Here is a 22772-nt window from a genome sequence, read left to right on the forward strand (position 1 = left end):
GCAGCAAGATGATGACACAACAAAAGAGACACAAAGTGTGGAGAGTCAAGGTGAAGTGCAGCAGAAACCAGGAACTGAGGTGGTACAGCTGACAGGGAACCTCTCTCCACATCAGAGATCCCCAGGATCAAATCCTGGTGAATCTTAGAGGAGAAAAAGTAAGAGAAGAAAAAAAGAGAAATAGATACGGAAGATCACACAGTGAATGGGCACAGCAAAAGCAGCAAGGTGGGGGGAGGGGGAAGGGAAAGGGGGAAATAAATAAATCTTTAAAACAGATGCAACAGACCAGGAGCTGAGTTAGCACAAAAGACTGAGCACCTCTCTCCCACTCCGGAAGGTTCCAGGATGGTTCCTGGTGCTGTCTAAAGAGAAGAAAAGCAGATAAAGAAGAACACACAGCAAATGGACACAAAGAACAGACAATGGAGGGAGGAAGTAAATAAATAACTCTTTAAAAAAAAAATCCTTTGTAGGTAAAGACAAGATTACTCTAAAATTTTTTGGGAAAGACAACCAGCCTAGAAGAATTAAAATGGCTTTGAGAAAGAAGAATGAAATAGAAGGAATCAATTTGCTTATATTCAAGGACCAATTATATAGCTATGGCAATCAAGACAATGCAGCATTGGAATAAAGATAGACAGATAGATCAATGGAACAAAATACAAATACACTCAATTGATTTTTAACACAGGTGCAAAATTAATCCAATGGAGGAATAAAAGTCTTTTCAGTAAATGGTGCTGGAACAGCTGAACATCCATAGGCCAAAAAATGAACCTCAACCTATTTCTCCCACATTTTACAAAATTTAACTGAAAATGGTCACAGATTACATGTAGAACATAAAAGTATAAAATTTTTAGAAAAACAAAAGGAGAAAATCTTTAAGATATGATAATAGGAAAGAGTTCTTACTTTTGACACTAAAAGCAAAATCTATAATTGGAAAAACCGATAAATTGGACTTCATCAAAATTAAAATTTTTTGCCCTTCTAAGGAGAGAAATTCTATTTATTTTTTAGGAGGTACCAGGGATTGAACCTGTGGCCTCATACATGTTCAAACACTGAGCTATACTTGCTCCCCAAAAGTTCTCTTTAAATGGGTGAATTTTATAGTAAGATATGTTGACTGTATCTCAACAAATCTGTAATAAATATAAAGTTACCCAATGGAGGAAAATATTTGCAAACTACATATCTAACAAATGACTATTATCTAAAATTAAAAAAGAACTCTCAAAACTCAAAAGAATAATGACAAAAAAACATGAATAGACCTTTTTCACTGAAGAGGAGACACAATAGACTGATAAACAGATAAGCACATGAAAAGATGTTTAGCATGATTAGTCATTAGGTAAATTAAAACCACAATGTGATATCACCACATGCTTATCAAAATGGTGTTTTTCCCTTCTCTTCCTCTCTCTGTCTCTCTGTCTCTCTCCCCTCCCCCCCCCCCCCGGCTTCCTTGCATTCATGGAATTCTAGCTAAAGCAACTTAAAATATCAAGATGTCCCGGTTTCAACCAAAGATTTCAAAACATATGAAGAAACAGGCAAAGGAGAAGATCAAAGCACTAGAAACCATCAATGGGTAAGACCACACTAGGGACAAACCAGACCAAGACTTTTTTTAATGGTCCTAAATAGTTTCAAAGAGCTAAAGGAAAACATAGTCAGAAAACAAAAGGAAATCAGGAAAATAATAGCTGAACACAAAGAGAATATCCCTAGAGATGGAAATGATGAAAAGGAACCAGAGTTGAAGACTATAGTAACGATAATAAAAAAAAAAAAACTCCCCAGAGGGGTTCAACAGCATATGGGAGCTGGCAGAAGAATCAGTGAACTTAAAAACAGTTGAAATCATTCATCAGAGGACCAAGAAAAAGGAAGAATGAAAATAAGTGAATATAGCCTGAAGAACATGTGGGACATCACCAAGCATACCAATATATGCATTGTGGGAGTCCCAGAAGGAAAAGAGAGAAAAGAACAGAAGGAATATTCAAAGGAATAACAGCTGAAAATTTCCCAAGAAAGACATAAATATAACAACCAAGGTACTCATCAAAATCCAAGAGGATAAACCCAAATAGACCCACACCAAACAATGTTATAATCAAACTGTCAACTGCCTAAGATAAGAAAGAATTCTATAAGCCACAAAAGAGAAGCAACAAGTCACATGCAAGGGAGCCTCAATAAGATTAAGTGCCCATTTCTCTTCAGAAACCATGGAGAAAAGAACATATTGGGAAGACATATTTCAAAAGCTGAAAGCAAAAAACTGCCAACCATGAATTCTATATCCAGCAAAATTGTTTTTGAAGAATGAGGATAGGATTAAGACATTCCCAGAAAACCAAAAGCTAAGGGATTTCATCAACACTTAAATGTCCCTACTAGAAAGGCTAAATAAAAGGAGTTCATGTTGAAAAGTGTAGCAGTTTGACATTATTGATGAATTCCAAAAAGAAATATTGGATTATGTTTGCAAACTGATCTTCTCCTCTGGGCATATTAGATTGCATTGCATTCAGAGGTTTACTTGATTAAGTAATCAGGTAAACCTCCTGTGCCAATAGGGCATTGAGTCCCCACCCCACGGTGGGTGGGAACTCTCAGATAAAAAGACATGGCAGGGAAGCGGACTTGGCCCAATGGATAGGGCATCCGCCTACCACATGGGAGGTCCGTGGTTCAAACCCCAGGCCTCCTTGACCTATGTGGAGCTGGCCCACACACAGTGCTGATGAATGCAAGGACTGCCATGCCATGCAGGGGCATCCCCCGTGTAGGGAAGCCCCATGCACAAGGAGTGCGCCCTGTAAGGAGAGCCACCCAGCATGAAAGAAAGTGCAGCCTGCCCAGGAATGGCACCATACACATAGAGAAGCTGACACAACAAGATGATGCAACAAAAAGAAACACAGATTCCCGGTGCCGCTGATAAGGATGGAAGCAGTCACAGAAAAACACACAGCAAATGGACACAGAGAGAAGACAACTGGGGGGGGGGGGGGGAGAAATAAATAAAAAATAAATCTTTTTTTAAAAAAGACGTGGCAAAGGGCAGAGTTTGGGGGTTTTTGGTGTGGGAGTTTTGATGCTGAAGTTTGATCCTGAAGACTTTAGCTAGAGCCCCAGAAAGTAAGCACACAGAGGAAAGAGAAGCAAGCCCCAGAAAGGGAGGAACCCAGGAAGCCTGAATCCTTGCAGACATCAGCAGACATCTTGTTCCAACACATGAAAGTAGTCTTTGATGAGAGAAGTAACTTATGCCTTATGGCATGGTATCTGCAAACTCCTACCCCAAATAAATGCCCTTTATAAAAAACAACCAATTTCTGGTATTTTGAATCAGCACCCCTTTGGCTGACTAATACAAAAGGAATAGACACTCATTAATTGACTGAAGCAATAAAAAGAAATAAAGATCTCCAGTAAAGATAATGACATGGATAAATATAAATACCAGGACTATTGCATTTTTTAGTGGGTAACTTCAATTGTTACTTCTTACAGGATCTAAGAAACAAATGCATAAAACGCAATGATAAATCAGTGGTTTGGGACTCATAATACGTAAACATGTAACTTGTGATAAGAACTACATAAAGGGAGAGGGAGATGAAAGACTATAGGAACATAGTGTGTGTATACTATTAAAGTTAAGTTGGTATCAAAGAAAACAAGATTGTTACAGTTTTGGGATGTTAAATTTAATCCTCATGGTAACCATTAAGAAAATATCAGATAATATGCAAACTCAAGGAGACAAAAAATAGAGTACAGGTTATCAGGGATGGGGGGCAGAATGGCGCCCCACACATGGACAGCTGACATGACAAGATGACACAACAAAAAGAAACACAGATTCCCAGTGCTGCTGATAAGGATAGAAGCAGTCACAGAAGAACACACAGCAAATGGACACAGAGAGCCAATAACTTGGGAGGTGGGGAGGGAATTGGAGACAAATAAGTAAATAAATAAATCTTTTTTAAAAAATAGAAAGAAAAAAATGAGTAGGGTTTCTGTTTGGGATTAAGGGAAAGTTCTAGTAATGGATGGTGTTGAGAATACCACAACATTGAATATGTGATTAATCCCACTGAATGGTATGTTGGAGGGGTTTAAGATGGAAAACTACACCAAACTAGGCTATGGACTATAGATAGAAGTAATATTGTGATGATGTTCTTTCATCATTTATGACAACTGTGTCATAACAATTTAAGGTGTTGGTAGTGGAATGATGTATGAGAATCCTGTATGGTATGCATGATTGTCCTTTAAATTTTTGAAATTAAAATAATTTTGGGAAATGGAGGTGATTCAACTAGTTGGGCAACTGCCTGCCACATGGGAGGTCCCAAGTTCAGATACAAGCAGCTAAGCAGACACTGCCTCCCACCACAATGAGCTAGATGCCTCCTCCCACCATGAACTGGACACTGCAACGTGCTAGATTCTGCCTCCTGCTGCAATGAGCTACATGCTGCCACCCACCACAATAAGCCAGGCACCACCTCTTGCCACAATGAGCTCCACACTGCCTCCTGCTTTAATGAGCTAGCAGTGCAATGCCACCCCCACTGCAACAAGCAGGTGCCACAAACCAGCAGATGTCACAGCCTTCAGGGAGCAGATGTGGCTCAGGCCATTGGGCACTCACCTTTCATGTGGGAGGTCCTAGGTTTGGTTCCCAGTACTTCCTGGAGAAGGTGAGCAAACAATGAGCAGACAGATGAGAGAACCATCTGGTGTGGGGGTGGGGATAAAGAAAAAACCAAGTAAATGAAATAAATCTTTAAAACATTTTTAAAGAGTAGGCAAATAAAAAGATAATGACAAATGCAATATGATACTGGATGGGATCTAAGAATTGAGGGAAAAGGCTCAAAAGGGCATTATTGGGGGAAGCAGATGTGGCTCAACTGATAGAGCATCTGTCTACCATATGGAGGGTCCAGGGTAAATCCCCAGGGCCTTCTGACCTATGTGGTAAGCTGGTCCATGTGCAGTGCTACCTCATGCAAGGAGAGCCATGCCACACAGGGGCACCCCCACATAGGGGAGCCCCACATGCAAGGAGTGTGCCCTGCAATGAGAGCCACCCCACATGAAAAAAGCACAGCCCACCCAGCAGTGGTGCTGCACACAGAGAGCTGACACAGCAAGATGATGCAACAAAAGGAGACGCAGTTTCCCAGTTCCACTGGATAATGCGAGCAGATGCAGAAGAACACACAGCAAATGGACACAAAGAGCAGACAATGGGGGAAGGGGAGAGAAATAGGTGAAATCTTGCAAAGGGGGCATTATTGGGACATAAAAAAATTGGAATATAAACATAAGCTTTATATTGATGTTAAATTTCCTGAACTTGAGAACAGCACTTAAGATGATTACATAAGTGAATACCTTTGTTCATAGAAGATATACATGAAAGTATTATGTGTTCAAGGAATATGATATGTGTAACCTGCTCTCAGATGTTTAGTTAATAGATAGATAGGCAGGCAGACAGGCAGGCACACAGAATGGTACAATGAAGATGGCATAATGTTAAAAGAGGTGAATCTGGGTATCTGGGGTGCAGAAGTTCTCTGTATGGAGTTTGTATTATTTTTGTAAGTTTCTATTTTGTATTATTTTTCTACACTTGAAATTATTTCAAAATTAAAAAGAAAATGAACAGAGTCTCAGGGCACAAAGAATCTAACAATTGTATTATAGGAGTTCCAGAAGAAGAGAACAAAAAGAATGGAACTGAAAAGAGTATTCAAGGAAACACTTGGCTGAAAACCTCCCAAATGTTACACAAGACACAAACTTACAGATTGAAGAAGCTGAGCAAACTCCAAAGAAATCAACACCTGGACACATAATAATTAAATTTCTGAAAACTAAAGACAACATAAAATATCATGAAAGTAGTTAGAAATGACACATTAACCACAGGACACCAATTTGAATGATAGATTTCTCACCAGAAACTATGAAAGCCAGAAAGAAGTGGCACATTTTTCGAGTGTTGAAAGAAAAGTACCATCATCAGCAAACTCTACTCCCAGTGAAAATATCGTTCAGGAATAAAGAGAAAATAAAGGCATTCTCAGATGAATGGAAACTACAAGACTTTGTTACTAGAAGACCCACTGTTAAAGATTGGCTAAATAAAGTTCTTCAAACAGATAGGAAATGAGCAAAAAGAAGCATCAGGAAGGAAAAGCAATGGAAAGAGCAGGAATATGAATATAAACAAAACGGAATCCTTTTCTTCATAGGCTTTATAAATCATATTTTATGAATAAAACAAACATCATATCACTATCTGATTCTTGGATAGTGATATTTAAAACCAGGGAAGGTAAAGGGAACTAAATGGAAGTAAGGATTCCATATGTCATGATATGGGGTAAAATGTTTGTATAAGTCAACTAATTAAATTGTTTTCCAGAAGAAAACAACAGAAAAATCAATGAAACAGGAGGAGGGGCAACATGACATCAGAGTAAGGAGCTTCAAGAGTCAGCTTAACCTACAATGCAGTTAGTAATCACCCAGAGCTATCTAAAGTATCCTGCAACATCCTTGGAAGAATGGAAGAAGGAGACTGCCCATCTGCAGTGATGATTCATGAGTAGAGCACTCCACGCTATGGAGATTGGTGCCCATCCCCCACCAACAGTGCAAGCTGCCTCAGGAACTATTCTCTGGCTGAAGTTGGAAGCTCCATTTCCCAAAAATGGGGAAGGAAGATACAGTTGGGCATCAACTTCAGCTATTGATTAGTAAATCTGACTGTCTAAAGTCTCACCCTCAGAACACCTAAAGTTTGAACCTGCCCAAGTCAGAAAGAGACTGGTAGCCTCCATTTCAACTCTGCCTCTGGCATAAGGGAAACCAGGGCTGATTGAAAAATCACAGTGATGGAAGGGATCAGCTTCTTTCCATCCAGGTCAGATTGCTGCTCCAGCCTGGGCTCCAGCCCCACCTCCAGCAGGAAAGAAGCTGAGGGGACCTGCACTAGTCTCTCCAGGCAACTATAGAAATTTTCAGCCCGAACAGACTAGATTTTTGGAGACCTGTGGGCTCCATTACGACCCCTGATAGAATAGGAGTGGCGGGGGGGGGGTTTCCTCAGCCTCTCCAGGCAGCAGCAGGTGCTTTTGGCCAGCACAGACTGGATTGTTAGACAACTGTGGCTCCATTCCTGCCCATGATAGGACAGGAGTGAAGCAGTGTTTCCGAAGCCTCTCTAGGCAACTGCAGGCACTTTGGTCTGCATGGACTAGATTATTGGGCACTCCTAGAGCTCCATCTCCACCCCTAGCAGGGGAGTTGGGGGGGAGGGGACAATTCTTCACCAGTCTACCTGGGCAACTGCGGTTAGTTTTAACCAGCAGAGCTTAGTTTTCCATGCATACCTGCAGCACCATACCCACCCTGAGCATGGGAGGAAGAGGTATAAAGGTTCCTCAGTCTCTTTGGGCAACTAGAGTCTTGGCCTGCATGTCTTGGACTACTGCACATGTTTGCTGCTCTGTTCCTATCCTGGCAGGGTAGAAATGTGGGAGAGGGTTCACTTGTTCCTGGGCAACATGGGAAGCTTCAGCCTCCATGGCTTACAGTACCAACTGCATCCTTGGCTCCTATTATGCAACTAGCAAGGGAGAAAGGGCAAGAAACAGATGAAAAAGAGCTGAAAATTTTCAGATTAGCTAAATGTGAATCTATAAGATTCCAAATTAAGTTGAATCAAGGATCAAAGATGGGCTGTAACACAAAGTTAATCAAATAGAAGCCCTAGAGTAAAGAGAGAAACTATCCAGAATAAATATATCTAGTAAACCAAATGCCAAGACACCAACAAAAAATTACAGTCCATGCCAAGAAACAGGAAGATGGCCCAGTCAAGGGAACAAACTAAGTCATCAGTTTAGAGAAGTTGAGACAACTAATCATATGCTCAAAGAAATCACCTTAATAAATTCAATGAGATGGCTAAAGAGATTAAGGATATTATGAAGATATTGGATGAGCACAAAGAAGAATTTGAATGCATACATAGAAGAATAGGAGATCTTATAGCAATGAAAGTCACAATAAATGAAATTAAAAATACACTGGAAGTATATAACAGCAAATTTGAAGAGGCATAAGAAAGGATCAGTGTGCTTGAAGACATGGCCTCCAAAAACAAATATACAAAAGAACAAATGAAAAGGCATTTGACAAAATACAGCACCCCTTCCTGATAAAAACACTCCAAAAGATCGGAATACAAGGAAACTTTTTGAACATGATAAAGAGTATATATGAAAAACCTAAAGCCAACATTGTTTACAATGGCGAAATCCTGAAATCCATCCCTCTAAAATCAGGAACAAGACAAGGATGCCCATTGTCTCCGCTCCTATTTAACATTGTCTTGGAAGTACTTGCTCGAGCACTGAGACAAGAACCAGATATAAAAGGCATTCAAATTGGAAGGGAAGAAGTCAAAATTTCATTATTTGCAGATGACATGATCCTATATATAGAAAACCCTGAGAGATCTACAACAAAGCTCCTAGAACTCATAAATGGGTTTAGCAAAGTCACAGGTTATAAGATCAATGCGCAAAAATCAGTAGCATTTCTGTACACCAATAATGAGCAAGATCAGGAGGAAATCAAGAAACAAATACCATTCACAATAGTAAATTAAAAAATCAAATACTTAGGAATAAATTTAACTAAAGAGGTAAAAAACTTATACATCGAGAACTATACAAGATTGTTCAAGGAAATCAAAGAAGACCTAAATAAATGGAAGAATATTCCCTGTTCATGGATAGGAAGACTGAATATTATTAAGATGTCTATCCTACCAAAACTGATCTACACATTCAATGCAATCCCAATAAAAATCAACACAGCCTTCTTTAAGGAACTAGAAAAACTATGAAATTTATTTGGAATAAAAAGAGGCCCCGAATAGCCAAAGACATATTGAAAAAGAAAAACAAAATAGGAGGAATCACACTTCCTGACATCAAAACATACTACAAAGCTACAGTAGTGAAAACAGCATGGTACTGGCATAAGGAGAGACACACAGACCAATGGAATCGAATTGAAAGTTCAGATATAGAACCTCATGTATATAGCCATATAATATTCGATAAAGCCACCAAACCCTCTCAACTGGGAGAGAATGGCCTATTCAACAAATGGTGCCTGGAGAACTGGATAGCCATATGTAGAAGAATGAAAGAGGATTACCATCTCACACCTTATACAAAGATCAACTCAAGATGGATCAAAGACCTAAATATAAGAGCCAAGACCATAAAGACCTTAGAAAGCAGTGTAGGGAAACATCTACAGGACCTTGTAATAGGAAATGGCTTCATGAATATCACACCAAAAGCACGAGCAGCAAAAGAACAAATAGATAAATGGGACTACCTCAAAATTAAAGCCTTCTGCACCTCAAAGGAGTTTGTCAAGAAAGTAAAAAGGGAACCCACACAATGGGAGAAAATATTTGGCAACCATATATCTGATAAGAGACTTATAACTTGCATATATAAAGAACTCATATATCTCGAAAACAAAAAGATAAACAACCCATTTAAAAAATGGGAAAAAGATTTAAACAGACACTTCTCCAAAGAAGAAATACAAATGGCTAAAAAGCACATGAAAAAATGCTCCAAATCCCTAGCTATCAGGGAAATGCAAATCAAAACTACAATGAGATACCATCTTACTCCCATAAGATTGGCAGCCATGAAAAAAACAGTAGAATACAAATGCTGGAGAGGATGTGAAGAAAGGGGAACACTCATCCATTGCTGGTGGGAATGCAGAAGGATCCAACCATTCTGGAGGACAGTTTGGCAGTTTCTCAAAAAATTATCCATAGATTTGCCATATGACCCAGCAATACCACTGCTGGGTATATACCCATCAGATCTGAAAACAAGGACACAAACCAATATATGTACACCAATGTTCATAGCAGCATTGTTCACCATTGCCAAAAGTTGGAATCAATCCAAAAGTCCATCAACAGATGAGTGGATCAATAAAATGTGGAATATACACACAATGGAATACTACTCAGCTGTAAGAACCAATACACTACAATCGCACGTGATAACATGGATGAACCTTGAGAATCTTATGTTGAGTGAAGCAACCCAGGCATTGAAGGACAAATACTATATGACCTCAATGATATGAAATAAGTTAACTGCCTCAGAGAGCTAGAGTCTGGAAAAGTGGCTTACTGAAAATCGGGGGGTGGAGGAAGGCTGTGAGTTAATGTCTGTAGGGGTGCAATCTGTGACGAGCTGGGGGTAAGTATGAGCACAAAGAAGGGACAAAATGGGGGCAAGGGGTTACCTTTGGGTGGGGTTTTCTGGGTTTGAGGGGGGCTGGGGATGGGAAGAGGGGTAATATGGTCCAAGAAATAGTGGGAGGGAGGGGCAACATACAAACATGGGAGAGTGCCAGAAGTTCGTTGAGAACTAAATGTTGAGTAAAACGTATCAAAGTATAAGTAGGAGGGTTACCTGGTTAGGACGCTCAGGGGGTATGGTCTGATGCGGGACAGACTCCGGAGGGAATAGCTGAAGGCTCATTTTGCCAAGGTGGGTTCTACCATTGGGTGGGGTGGACCCATATCCTGGGGAAGACTAATGCCGTCAAATAGAGAGAACTGTATCTCTCGTGAGAAAGGACGGCTCCCAGGGCATTAGATTGGCAGGCGTTGTGGGCCCTAAGGGGAGGGGAAAATGGATGTGCAATGGATGGAACAAAGGTAAATAAGGGGGCAAAAGAGGAGTTATGTGAGAGTACACGAGGATGAATATAAAACAGCTAATATTACACCAAAAACATATAGGGGACGACAGACTAATAATGAAAACCATAAGACAAAACATAGGATAACTAAAAAATTTAGAAAACTGTACAACCTAAAGTATGGACCACATAGTAAGCACAAATGTTACCTTGTTTGAAAACTATAGTTTCGGAATCTGTACATCAGTTTCAGGAAATATGATATGAATAAGTTAAAAGATTATTGCTGTGGAAGGGAAAAGGTTTTATGGTGGATCTGGGGAAATACTGTATATTGTATATATGAATTTTGGTGATCTAAGACTCTTGTGAAGCTGACATTATGTAGGGATTCACTTTACGGGAAGTTTTGGATCACAGAGTGGTTCAACAATGGCAGCGGAGGAATACTGATATGGGATGTTATTGACAGGATATATATGGTTGACAGGGAGTTATACAGGGCATATGCCCAGGGTATATGGTAATGTCCATATATACTCATAGTGGAAACAATTAAAAACAATAGCTGGGGGGGGGTACTGGGCTCCTGGCCAGGGGGTCACTGTTGTGGGCCCTGGGAGAGCAGCGGCAATCCTCCAGGTGCAACGGCAAGAACCAGGAAGGAAGGAGGGCCCAACAGTGGGCTCTTGATACCAATGGCTACACTTTTGAGCCTATGCACCTGCAATAAGAACAAGGCCTAGAGTAGCATTGTGCCTGGGGGTTTCCTCCTGACAGCCTTCATGTTACTCAAATGTGGCCACTCTCACAGCCAAACTCAGCGTGTAGATGTGATGCATTCCCCCCAGCGTGGGACACGACACCCGGGGATGAGCCTCCCTGGCACCGAGGGATCACTACCACATACCAGCTGAAGAAGCAACTAGAAAATGACCTTGAATTAAAGATTCAATGCGGAACAGCAGAATATACCTGTCTACATATAATAACATGACTTCGGGAAGCGGTTTGACCTAATGTAAGGGGGAAATGGAAAGGAGAAATAAGATTATAAGGCTGTGAGTCTCTAAAAAAGAGTCTGGAGGTTGTCAGAAGGAATACCCCTATGTACAACTGAACAGAGTCTAAGAGACAGATAAGGTAGATACAACCCCAGGTATTGGTTCTTTTGAGGGATAAAGAGACCCACGGGTTCTATGGTCATGGCAGAAGGGGTTCACTGCCATGACAGATGGCCCTTCTTTGGAGCTGGTGTTTCTGCGTGATGGAAATGGACTCAGAGGGGATCTCTTTTCACAAGACTTGCATGCTACTTTATTGGAATTGTAGTTGGTGCTGGGCTTAAGATATATGTAGGGGATTTGAATCTCTGGACTGATAACATGACACCCAGGCCCAGAGCCTCAACAGACTTCAGCTCCTACACTTTGACTTATTGGACTTACTCCACTCAGCTAACATGGAGTTGAAGAAGGTCAACCACCACAACATGGAGCCTAGAGTGTCTACAACTAGAAGCGGGAAGAGTGCATCCAGTACCCATGTGCAATCTAAGCCCTCACTTGACATAGGTGTGCAATGGACACAACCAATCCAATGTCCACAGAGAAAATGTGGAATGGGTGTGGGAACGGTAGCCATGGGGGCTGCTGGGTGTGGGGAACAGGAGGAAGAGATGAGATGTGGAGGCGTTTTCGGGACGTGGAGTTGTCCTGGATAGTGCTTCACGGACAATTATGGGACACTGTAGATCCCCCCAGGGCCCACTGGATGGAACGAGAGAGAGTCTGGGCTATGATGTGGACCATTGACTATGGGGTGCAGTGATGCTCAGAGATGAACTTACCAGGTGCAATGGATGTATCACGATGATGGGAGAGAGTGTTGCTGTGGGGGGAGTGGGGGGCGGGGGCAGTGGGGTTGAATGGGACCTCATATATTTTTTTTAATGTAATTTAAAAAAAACAATAAATAAATAATTAAAAAAAAAAAATGGCTGCAGCCCCAGCTGACCATGAGACCACAACCACAACCACCCTGTGAGGCCACCTGTAAATACCAGGCCCACAAAAGTGGCATGAGATGCATTATTTTTCTGCAAACCTACAACTACTCTAATAAAAAATATAAGTTAAAAAAAAAAAAAACTACATGAGATAACAAATATTTGTTGTTTTAATCCACTAATTTCTTGGGTAATTTTTTACACAGCATTAAATAACTAATATACAGGAAGTGGACTTGGCCCAGTGGATAGGGCGTCCGTCTACCACATGGAGGTCCACAGTTCAAACCCCAGGCCTCCTTGACCCATGTGGAGCTGGCCCATGCGCAGTGCTGATACACGCAAGGAGTGCCGTGCCATGCAGGGGTGCCCCCACGTAGGGGAGCCCCACACACAAGGAGTGTGCCCCGTAAGGAGAGCCGCCCTGCACGAAAGAAAGTTCAGCCTGCCCGAGAATGGTGATGCACACATGGAGGGCTGACACAACAAGATGACACAACAAAAAGAAACACAGATTCCTGGTGCCACTGATAAGGATAGAAGCAGTCACAGAAGAACACACAGTGAATGGACACAGAGAACAGACAACTGCGGGGGGAGAGGAAAGAAATAAAAAATAAATCTTAAAATTAATTAATTAATTAATTAATTAATTATACAGCTACATAATCCATTATTCTGGGAATAGGGCCTAGCAATGAGTGTTTTAACAAGCCCTCCAGGTGATTCAGATAGACACTAAAGTTTGAAAACTAGACCGAGATGGGGTTGACAAACTTCCATAAAGAGCCATACAGTAAGTTATATCTTAAAAGCCATATAGTTCTTGTCACAATTAATTAGCTCTGTCATTACAACATGAAAGCAGTCACAGACAATACATAAACACGGGGGCTTTTCTGTGTGCCAATAAAACTTTATTTACAAAAACAAGTGGCACTAAATGACAGTATGCCAGAAGTGGGATGTCTGTCACAGTGACAGCGCTGGCACACTGTGGCCTTTAAGATGGCAGCAGGCCTGCAGTAGGAGCACCACTCTAGGTTGCCATGCAGGCATGTGGAGCAGGACAGTATCACTGTACTGCACATGAACCTCACTGAGACGGCAATCAGGGCACCAGAGACCTACCAGGGCCACAAGAATTTAATTCCTTTTTCACCTTCGATTCAGTTCCAAGGGCTCCAAGGACTCGTCAAAATTCCGAAAAAGTGATCTCCCCAATGAAGTACATAACTTTAGCTTTTATTTGTCAAATGTGGGTAAAGACAATCCTCAAGGCGGCTTTGACTGCATCCAGCAAACATTCTCCAGCTCTGGAGCCTCCCAGCTCAAATGTATGGGATTTAAACAAGATTAAAAAAAATTAATTTGTGCAACAAACAACTGGTATCAGATGACACAAGAAAGAATGATCCAGGCAGAGAAGAAATCCCACAACCATAGCACAGAAGTTATCAAACCATATATGGTTATGAAGCCATATACATAGGAAAAAGAGTGCAAATTCGGAAAGCAGCTCAAGATGTTTCAGATGCAGTACCTAAGAGAAAAAGGTCAACTCCCATGAACCCTACAAATACAATTTAAAAGACATACAGCAGCAGCAGTGCTTCTCAGCAGCCATATAGGGACAAAGTGATTCACTACTGGCACTGAAGGCCTACAAGAAACCTTAGCTGCTTGCTCCACTGCAGAAAGATGGCATCAATTAAAAAGACAAGAATTTCCTCAGAGCAATTCTGAAATAGGTAGTCAATCTGAATCCTAAGGTCCTCTCACATACCTTAAAAGATTATGTTTTAAAGAGCCTCGAAGAGGGAAGCAGACTTGGCCCAGTGGTAAGGGTGTCTGTCTACCACATGGGAGGTCCACGGTTCAAACCCTGGGCCACCTTTACCCAGTGTGTCCAGTATGGAGTTGGACCATGCACAGCGCTGATGCACGCAAGGAGTGCCCTGCCACACTGGGTTGTCCCCTACATAGGGGAGCCCCACACGCAAGGAGAGCACCCCATAAGGAAAGCTGCCCACCGTGAAAGGAAAGTGCAGCCTGCCCAGGAATGGTGCCACATACATGGAGAGCTGACACAACAAGATGATGCAACAAAAAAAGAAACACACATTCCTGTGCCACTGACAACAGAAGTGGACAAAGAAGATGCAGCAAATAGACACAGAGAACAGACAACCGGGGTGGGATGGGGGAGGAGAGAGAAATAAATGAATAAATATATATATAAGAGGTTCCCATATATCTCACACCACACCACACCCCACTCCTCCCACATTAACAACCTCTTTCATCATTGTGGCACATTCATTGCATTTGGTGAATACATTTTGGAGTACTGCTGCATCACATGGATATTAGTTTACATTGTAGTTTACATTCTCCCCAGTCTATTCAGTTGGTTATGGCAGGATATATAATGTCCAGCTTCTGTCCCTGCAATATCATTTAGGACAACTCCAAGTCTCGAAAATGCCCCCACATCACATCTCTTCTTCCCTCTCCCTGCCCTCAGCAACTACTATGGCCATTTTCTCCACATCGATGATAAAATTTCTTCAATTGCTAGAGTTACAACAGCTCTATAATAGAATACCAGTAAGTCCACTCTAATCAATATTTTATTCCTCCATCCTGTGGACCCTGGGATAGTAATGTCCACTCCACCTTTAAACCTAGAGGGGGCTTAGATCCCACATGGCTGATGGATGTGATTCTCCTACTTGTAGTTGTAGGCACTCTCAGTTCCCTGTTGTGGGGGCTGACCATATTCACCTCCCTGTTAGTTGGCCTGGGTAAGTCCAATGAACCAGAGAGTAGGAGTTACAACTCTGCTTAGGCTCAGGACCCAGCTGGCACATGCCCAGTCCAGAGCTTCAAGTTTCCTGAGTATACACCAACCCCAGTACCAACCACGGGTTCAGTAAAAGTGACAGAAGAGGCATGTGTAGAAAGGTCACATCTGAGTCCAACTCTATCACACTCAGGAACACAAATTACAAAGTAGGGCCCACTGACAAGGCACTGAACTCCAGGGCCATCTGCTATGACCATAGAGCCTGTGTGTCTCCATAGCTCTCAGGAGCAACAGTACCTGGGATTGTATCTAATTGTATCTACTTTGGCTCTCTCTGGGATCCTGCTGAGATGTGCATAAGCACGACCCCTCTGATGACCTCCCAACTCTTTTTTGAAGACTCTTAGCCATATAATCTCATTTGTCTTTATCAATATTCCCCTTTTATTCAAGGTCTTTTTCTAATTGCATCATTAGCTAGTGATTGGTAGTAATCCCTTGTCACCAGGGAGGCTCATCCCTGGGAGTCATGTCCCATGCTGGGGGTAAGATAATGCATTTACATGCTAAGTTTGGCTTAGAGAGTGGCCACATTTGAGCAACATGGAAGCTCTCAGGAGGTAACTCTTAGGCACTCTGCAGCTCTAGGCCTAGCTAAAATTTCAGGCATGCAGGCTCATAAGCATAGTCATCAGTATCAAGGGCTCATCTTTGGACCATCCTTCTTCACTGGTCATTGCCCTTGCACTTGGGGGATTGTTGCTGTTCCATGTATATAGGGTATATAAAAATGTTCAGATATTTGTTGGGTATTTTCACACTAGTTAGAGTTACAAATGATAACTGAGGTAGTGCTGAGTTCTTAGACTATGAATTCTAACTCCAATTCCCCTAGCACTCAGAAGGCCAGGAGACTCAAGACTACCTTCTGACAGTTTTAGTCAAAATGGTAGTTATCCATTTATGAACCCCCTCATCATGACTCTTCTACCTTCCACTTACTTGTTAAGTTTATTTCTCTAAGATGTAAAGCCTTCCAATTGCTCCTATGCTGGTTGAGCCTTGAAATCCTACAGGTTATGTGGTCAACTCCTACTCTCCTGTTCCTAGGGCCTTTCCTGGACATCTAACAAAATGACAGTGATTGACCAGTCCCAGCCCCAAAACAAGGGATATCTCCAACTGCAAGCAAAACGATTTCATTCCTCTGCCCCATAATATATATATCCTTTCTCAGCCTGAAGCAGTCAGAGGGCACATCATCCCAAATGCCTCAAGACTGAGGAATGAACAAAAATAAGGTGGTGGGGGGAGTGCAACTGCTAACTAAAGTAGATTTATTGTTATTGTGGTTATCATCTTATTTTAACTGAGTGTAACAATTTATATAAAAATAAATTTTTAAATTTAAAAAAACAGTAGTATCTACTAAGAGAAAGAAACTAGACAAAAGGTACTACATACTGTTTGACTCCATCTATGGAAAATAGAAATAAAAATTAGAAAAACAGAAACAGAATAGCAGATGTGTATGGCAGGGGAAGCATAGAAAGATTGAGAGGTAATTTTTAAGGGGTAGAGCTTTTTTCCTTTGTTTTTTGGTTTTTCATTATTATTATTATTATTATTGGAATGATGAAAATGCTCTAATAATGACTGAAGTGATAAATGCGCAACTACATGATTACACCAAATACCAATAATTGTACACTTTGGATGAACTGTATGCTTTATCAGTACGTACCAATAATACTGATTTGTTTGGAAAAAAATAAAGAAATGACACTGAGACTGTTGAGGGAACTTGACAAGTTAAATAACTCCAGTCAAGTTCCAATGAAGGAGTTAGAGAGCTGTGCTGCCTCAAAAGAGTCTTCCTCAACACCTGCACTCCCAGATTATTTGATAAAATATATTGTTATTGTCTCCTATGAGCAATGCCAGAATTACAGGGATGACTTCAATGCCAAGTATTATGAGTACAGGGCCTTGCAGACCAGCATGGAGACTGTCACTAGAAGATTTATCAGACTTGGTGCAAAATGAAAGTACCTTTCTCTGAGCTCAAAAAAGCATCAGAATGTTCATGAAGTTTTACAAGAGTATCAGAAGATCAAGTAGTCTAGTCCCAATTACCAGGAAGAAAAATACAGATGAATTTTCATAATAAGCTGGCTCATATTAAAAGACTAATAGGCAAATTTGACCAACAGCAAGCAGAGTCACGGCACTAGAACTCTGCTGGGCCAGAAGATGAGAACAAAGTTAAGTCTATTTAATTAAAATTCCAAATGAGTTGCATGAAGATTCCAAAAGGATGAAATTTCGCCTGTTGAAAGTTTCAGTATTAGTAAACTTGAGTTCCCTTTCTTTTTTCCCACTTTACTTTGCTTCCTTGTATTTTTGAAGCTTTTTCTGGTCCTGTTTTTCCCCTAAAGACTTGTGTTTATGTCAATAGGAAATCTTTTATTTTAGGCAGATAGTGGAGATACAGTATCTATATGTCAAGTCATTTTTTTTTTCATCAAAAACTTATGTTTGTCACTAGGAATTTTTTTGTAAGATATTGGGAACCCAATTCTCACACTTCAATGTTGTGTGCATAAAAAAAAAAAAAAATAATAGCATCCAAAGTCAAATGCTTCAGGATAAACATAAACCTATTTTCTGACCCTTCTTAATGTGAACTCTTTGCAATAAGTTGTAGAATGATTAGAAATGCGCACAAAATACAAAAAATAAAGTATATATGTACGTACATAGATATACATACACATATGTATATAAAGGCTGACTTGATCTAGAACAGTAAATCTGCCTGCAAGTTAACTCCTCATTGCAATGGTTGCCTTAAGGTGTTTACTAGTTGAGTACATAGTGTGGTTAAACATAAGCTACACCGCTTCCCACTTGATTAGAGCAACAGGAAGCACACCTACCAGCGTCTGAAGAGTGTGCTTGAACTGTGTGTGTACAGGTTATGTGGATGTGAGCAAGCATCAGAAAAAAAGCTGCAACTCCTAGAAGACCAAATGCTAAGGTTAAATAACTGACAGATGCTACTACAGGGTTTTTTTTTCCTGTCAAATTGTTACTTTATTGCAGAAGACAACATATTTCATTTCAACAGTTTGTCAGCTTTAATAATGTTAGGTAAAATCATTATGTTATTAAAATGAAAGAGACCTACAGTTTGGGAACAAAAGTATAAAATTAAACATGCAGGTACCTACTTACATACTGCTATAATGTTTTGTTGGTTTTTTTTAGGAGGTACCAGAAAATGAGCCCTGGACCTCCCATGTGGGAAGTAGGCTCAACTGCTTGAGCCACATCCTCTTCTACAAAGTATTTTTTGAAGACACATATGCAAAGAGGTTATTACCTACATGTAATATATATCTGAGGTTTTTTTGGTTTGTATGTTTGTTTTATCCTGGGCACCAGGATTATTAAAAAGCAGATATAGTTAAACATATCATACTGCGATTCATCAAAACAGCACATATTTTCATTTCATGGAGCATATATGTGACTTAAATGTTCACTTGTTTCATCATGTGGGAACATAAATTATGCGGTTAAAAATATAAGGATTTTGAAGTAATGTTAATTCAAGTTGTATTGTCATTTAGTATTGTCTTTCCAAAGTGCTGCCAGTTGAAAAGGCAAGCATTATGTTTACAAATCTGTTTTGAAATGTTTGTCAAATTTGGGGCAGTATCTTTAATAAAGATGTTTGTCTTCAGCATCCAAAAACAATAACTTTTTAAAGTGACAGAGGAGCGGGCATAGCTCAGTGGATGAGTGCCTGCTTCCCATATACAAGGTCACAGGTTCAATTCCTAGTACCTCCTTAAATAAATAAATAAAACTAGCTTCTTTATTTCAAGTAGCAACTTCCTTAATAATAATTTTTTAAAATTTATTTTTGCATCTTGGGATGTACATGTTCCTACAAGGAAAACTAGAGTATAAAACAAGGGACTGAAAACACAGTGAACTCAGGTGTGTGGTTAGTAATACAAATACAAGGAAGTTTGTTCAGAGAAAGCCTAGTGAGGCTGCCCCAGGGAGCACAGGGAGTGAGGGTGCTGGCTCCCCACCGGCGCTCTGGAGGCGGAGCTCAGGTGTGCCGGGCGAGAGCAAGCCTCACCACTGCCTGCCTGCAGCCCAACGCTCTTGAAAGGACAGCGAGATTACAGTGAACCAGCTCCCTGGGGGCACTATAGGACCCCTGAGCAATAAGCCAAAGCTCCAAACACTGGTTTCATCACTTCTTCTGTAGCTGTCATTTTGTTTGGCTCAAACTTTCTAGCACTATGAAAATGTGATAATGGCAATGGAATGTTTCCTCAGTGGGTTCTTTGTGCTGCCATATGGTTGGTTGTGTTTGATGGTCAATTTCTGATATTACCTAGCCCTAAATTTTGGCCTTTTGCAAAGCTTGGCAGCTGCATTTAGGCAACAGAGAACAGAGCTGTTGTCCCAATTATCAAAACCACTGGTTTACAGAGCAGATGTGGCTCAAGTAGTTGAGTACCTGCTTCCCACACAAGAGGTCCCGGGTTTGGTTTCCGGTGCCTCCTAAAAAAAAAAAAAAAAAAAAAACAATAAGCAAAATAAATGAAAAAACCAACTCAGGGTTACCAACATGACTCAGCGGTTGAGCTAAGCATCAGCTTCCCACATACGAAGTTCTGGGTTCAGTCCCCAGCCCTGGTACCTCAAAAAAAAAAAAATTAGTTTAAGCCTTGGAATCTTAATCTAAGGATCATGTAATGGATTAACTGGCTGGGCAAGCTCAAGGCTTGGCTGGTTTGGAATGGCTGCACAAGAAGTATCAAAACCCCTGCTAATTACATTGGAGCTGGGCTATCAGTAGTAAATGCTTTCATATTTTTGTTTGTCAAAAGTGAAATACCAAGTAACAGACATACCACAGATACTACGCGTTAGTCACAGAACATGCAATCAACCAAACTCAAGATAACTGGTGTGAATATTACTGGTTGGATAAACTTTCTACAGTGGGAAATGGATGTGGCTCAACTGATAGAGCGTCTGCTTACCATATAAGAGGTCCAGGGTTCAGCACCCAGGGCTTCCTGGCCCTGTGGTGAGCTGGCCCAAGCACAGTGCTGCCGCACACAATGAGTATCGTGCCACACACGGGTGTCCCCCATGTAATGGAGCCCCACTAACAAGGACTACGCCCCACAAGGAGAGCCACCCTGCACAAAAGAAGTGCAGCCTGCCCAGGAGCGGCACCACACATATGGAGAGCTGACACAGCAAGATGAAGCAACAAAAAGAGACACAGATTCCCGATGCTGCCTGACGAGAATGCAAGCGGACACAGAATAATACACAGCAAGTGGACACAGAGCAGACAACAGGGGAGGAAGGGGGGAGAAATAAATAAAAATAAATCTTCAAAAAAAACCTTCTACAGTGCTACACCACACAGTGGGCTGTAGTCTCACAGTGATAGCTGGAATACTCTGGATCCACATTTGCCAGTCATTTATATCAAGGACCACAGTAGACAAAATGGTGGTAAATATGTAGTGGCAAGTCAATACGATTTTGACTATGTCTTCGTACGCTTCAGTGGCATCTTTCTCACAAGTACAGTCTATTTTTTGGCCTACTACATAGCCATGAAAAATAGTCCTAAACTATATTTTGAAGCAATCTTAGGAGGATTCCTTTGAGGAATCCTCCGGGCAATAGCTACCTGCTGTTAGCTAATCGCTAACTAATCACTCTCTAAGTGTGTGGTCAGTTTTCCAATCATCATTGCTGATCCAGGATTCATAACTCCAGTGTGGGATATCTTCGTGTTTAAGGAAATACAGAGTCCAAAATACTACCTGTTAATGATATTTATATTTTGTATCATCTTGACGGGAGGATTAGGGCCTGCTCTTTCTAAGATCTAACAATCAAAAGACCAGCAGATGGCAGCAGTGGTTAAAAGACCATCTGCCACTACAGCAACAATGTTCCTTAAAGAGTTCATTTTCAAATTATAAATGGATCTCAATCATTCTTTTTTTCACAATATATATTTATGTATTCCCCTTCCTGTCCCCCTCCCCCCCACCCTGCTTTTGCTGTCTGTATCCATTCACTGTGTGGTAGTCTGTATCTTTTTTTTTTTTAAGATGCATTTTTATTTCTCTCCCCTTCTGGCTCCCCACCCACCCACCCAGTTGTCTGCGCTAATGTCCATTTGCGGTGCATTCTTCTGTGTCCACTTGCATTCTCGGCAGCACTGGGAATTTCTGTCTCATTTTGTTGCATCATCTTGCTGTGTCAGCTCTTTGTGTGTGCAGCACCACACTCCTGGGCAGGCTGCGCTTTTTTTCGTGCGGGACAGGCTCTCCTTGCAGGCACACTCCCTGCGTGTGGGGCTCCCCTATGTGCGGGACACTCCCACATGAGATGGCACTCCTTGTGCGGCAGTACTGCGCTTGGGCCAGCTCACCACACAGGCCAGGAGGCCCTGGGTTCGAACCCTGGACCTCCTATATGGTAGGTGGACACTCTTATCAGTTGAGCCACATCTGCTTCTATTTCTTTTTTTGGTCTTCTCATTTCTTTTTTCTCTTCTAGGATTCACCAGGATTCAATTCTGGGACCTCTGATGTGAGAGGTTCCCTGTTAGCTGCGTGACCTCATTTCCTGGTTTCTGGCTCACTGCACTGGCACTAACTCACCGTGTGGGCACTCAGCTTGCCACGCAGGTACTGGCTTGCCACGTGGGCACTGGTGTACTATGTGGGTGCTGGCTTGCCACGGAGGCACTTTCTCTTCTTCTTTTTCACCAGGAGGCCCCAGGGATCTAACCATATGGTAGGCAGAAGCCCTATCACTTGAACCACATCTGCTTGCCTCAACCATTCTTCAAGTGTGTAAATGATTGTTCCCCACGAATATGAGAAACATGGAAAACTGAGTTGCAGGCAAGTAGAAAAGGGAAAATTCTTCTGATGAACTGTATATGAAGGACTTAACAGAATGATTAAAATGTCTACATTTTCACAGCATTATTTGAGAGGGCTCCTTTTACCACAATATGTAAACATTATTGCATAATCCAGAAAACCATATGGAGTCCATTTACAA

At 41.2% G+C, this 22772-nt stretch overlaps 2 pseudogenes; both read left to right on the forward strand.

Moving 5' to 3' along the window:
- Positions 1–1523: 1523 nt before the first annotated feature.
- On the forward strand, positions 1524–16856 carry LOC131278893 (RNA polymerase II elongation factor ELL2 pseudogene; annotated as a pseudogene).
- Positions 16857–17417: 561 nt separating this feature from the next.
- On the forward strand, positions 17418–21583 carry LOC131278894 (transmembrane protein 144-like; annotated as a pseudogene).
- The last annotated feature ends 1189 nt before the right edge of the window (positions 21584–22772 follow it).

Source organism: Dasypus novemcinctus, chromosome 6 (assembly GCF_030445035.2).
Source record: "Dasypus novemcinctus isolate mDasNov1 chromosome 6, mDasNov1.1.hap2, whole genome shotgun sequence".
NCBI classification, from domain to species: domain Eukaryota; kingdom Metazoa; phylum Chordata; class Mammalia; order Cingulata; family Dasypodidae; genus Dasypus; species Dasypus novemcinctus.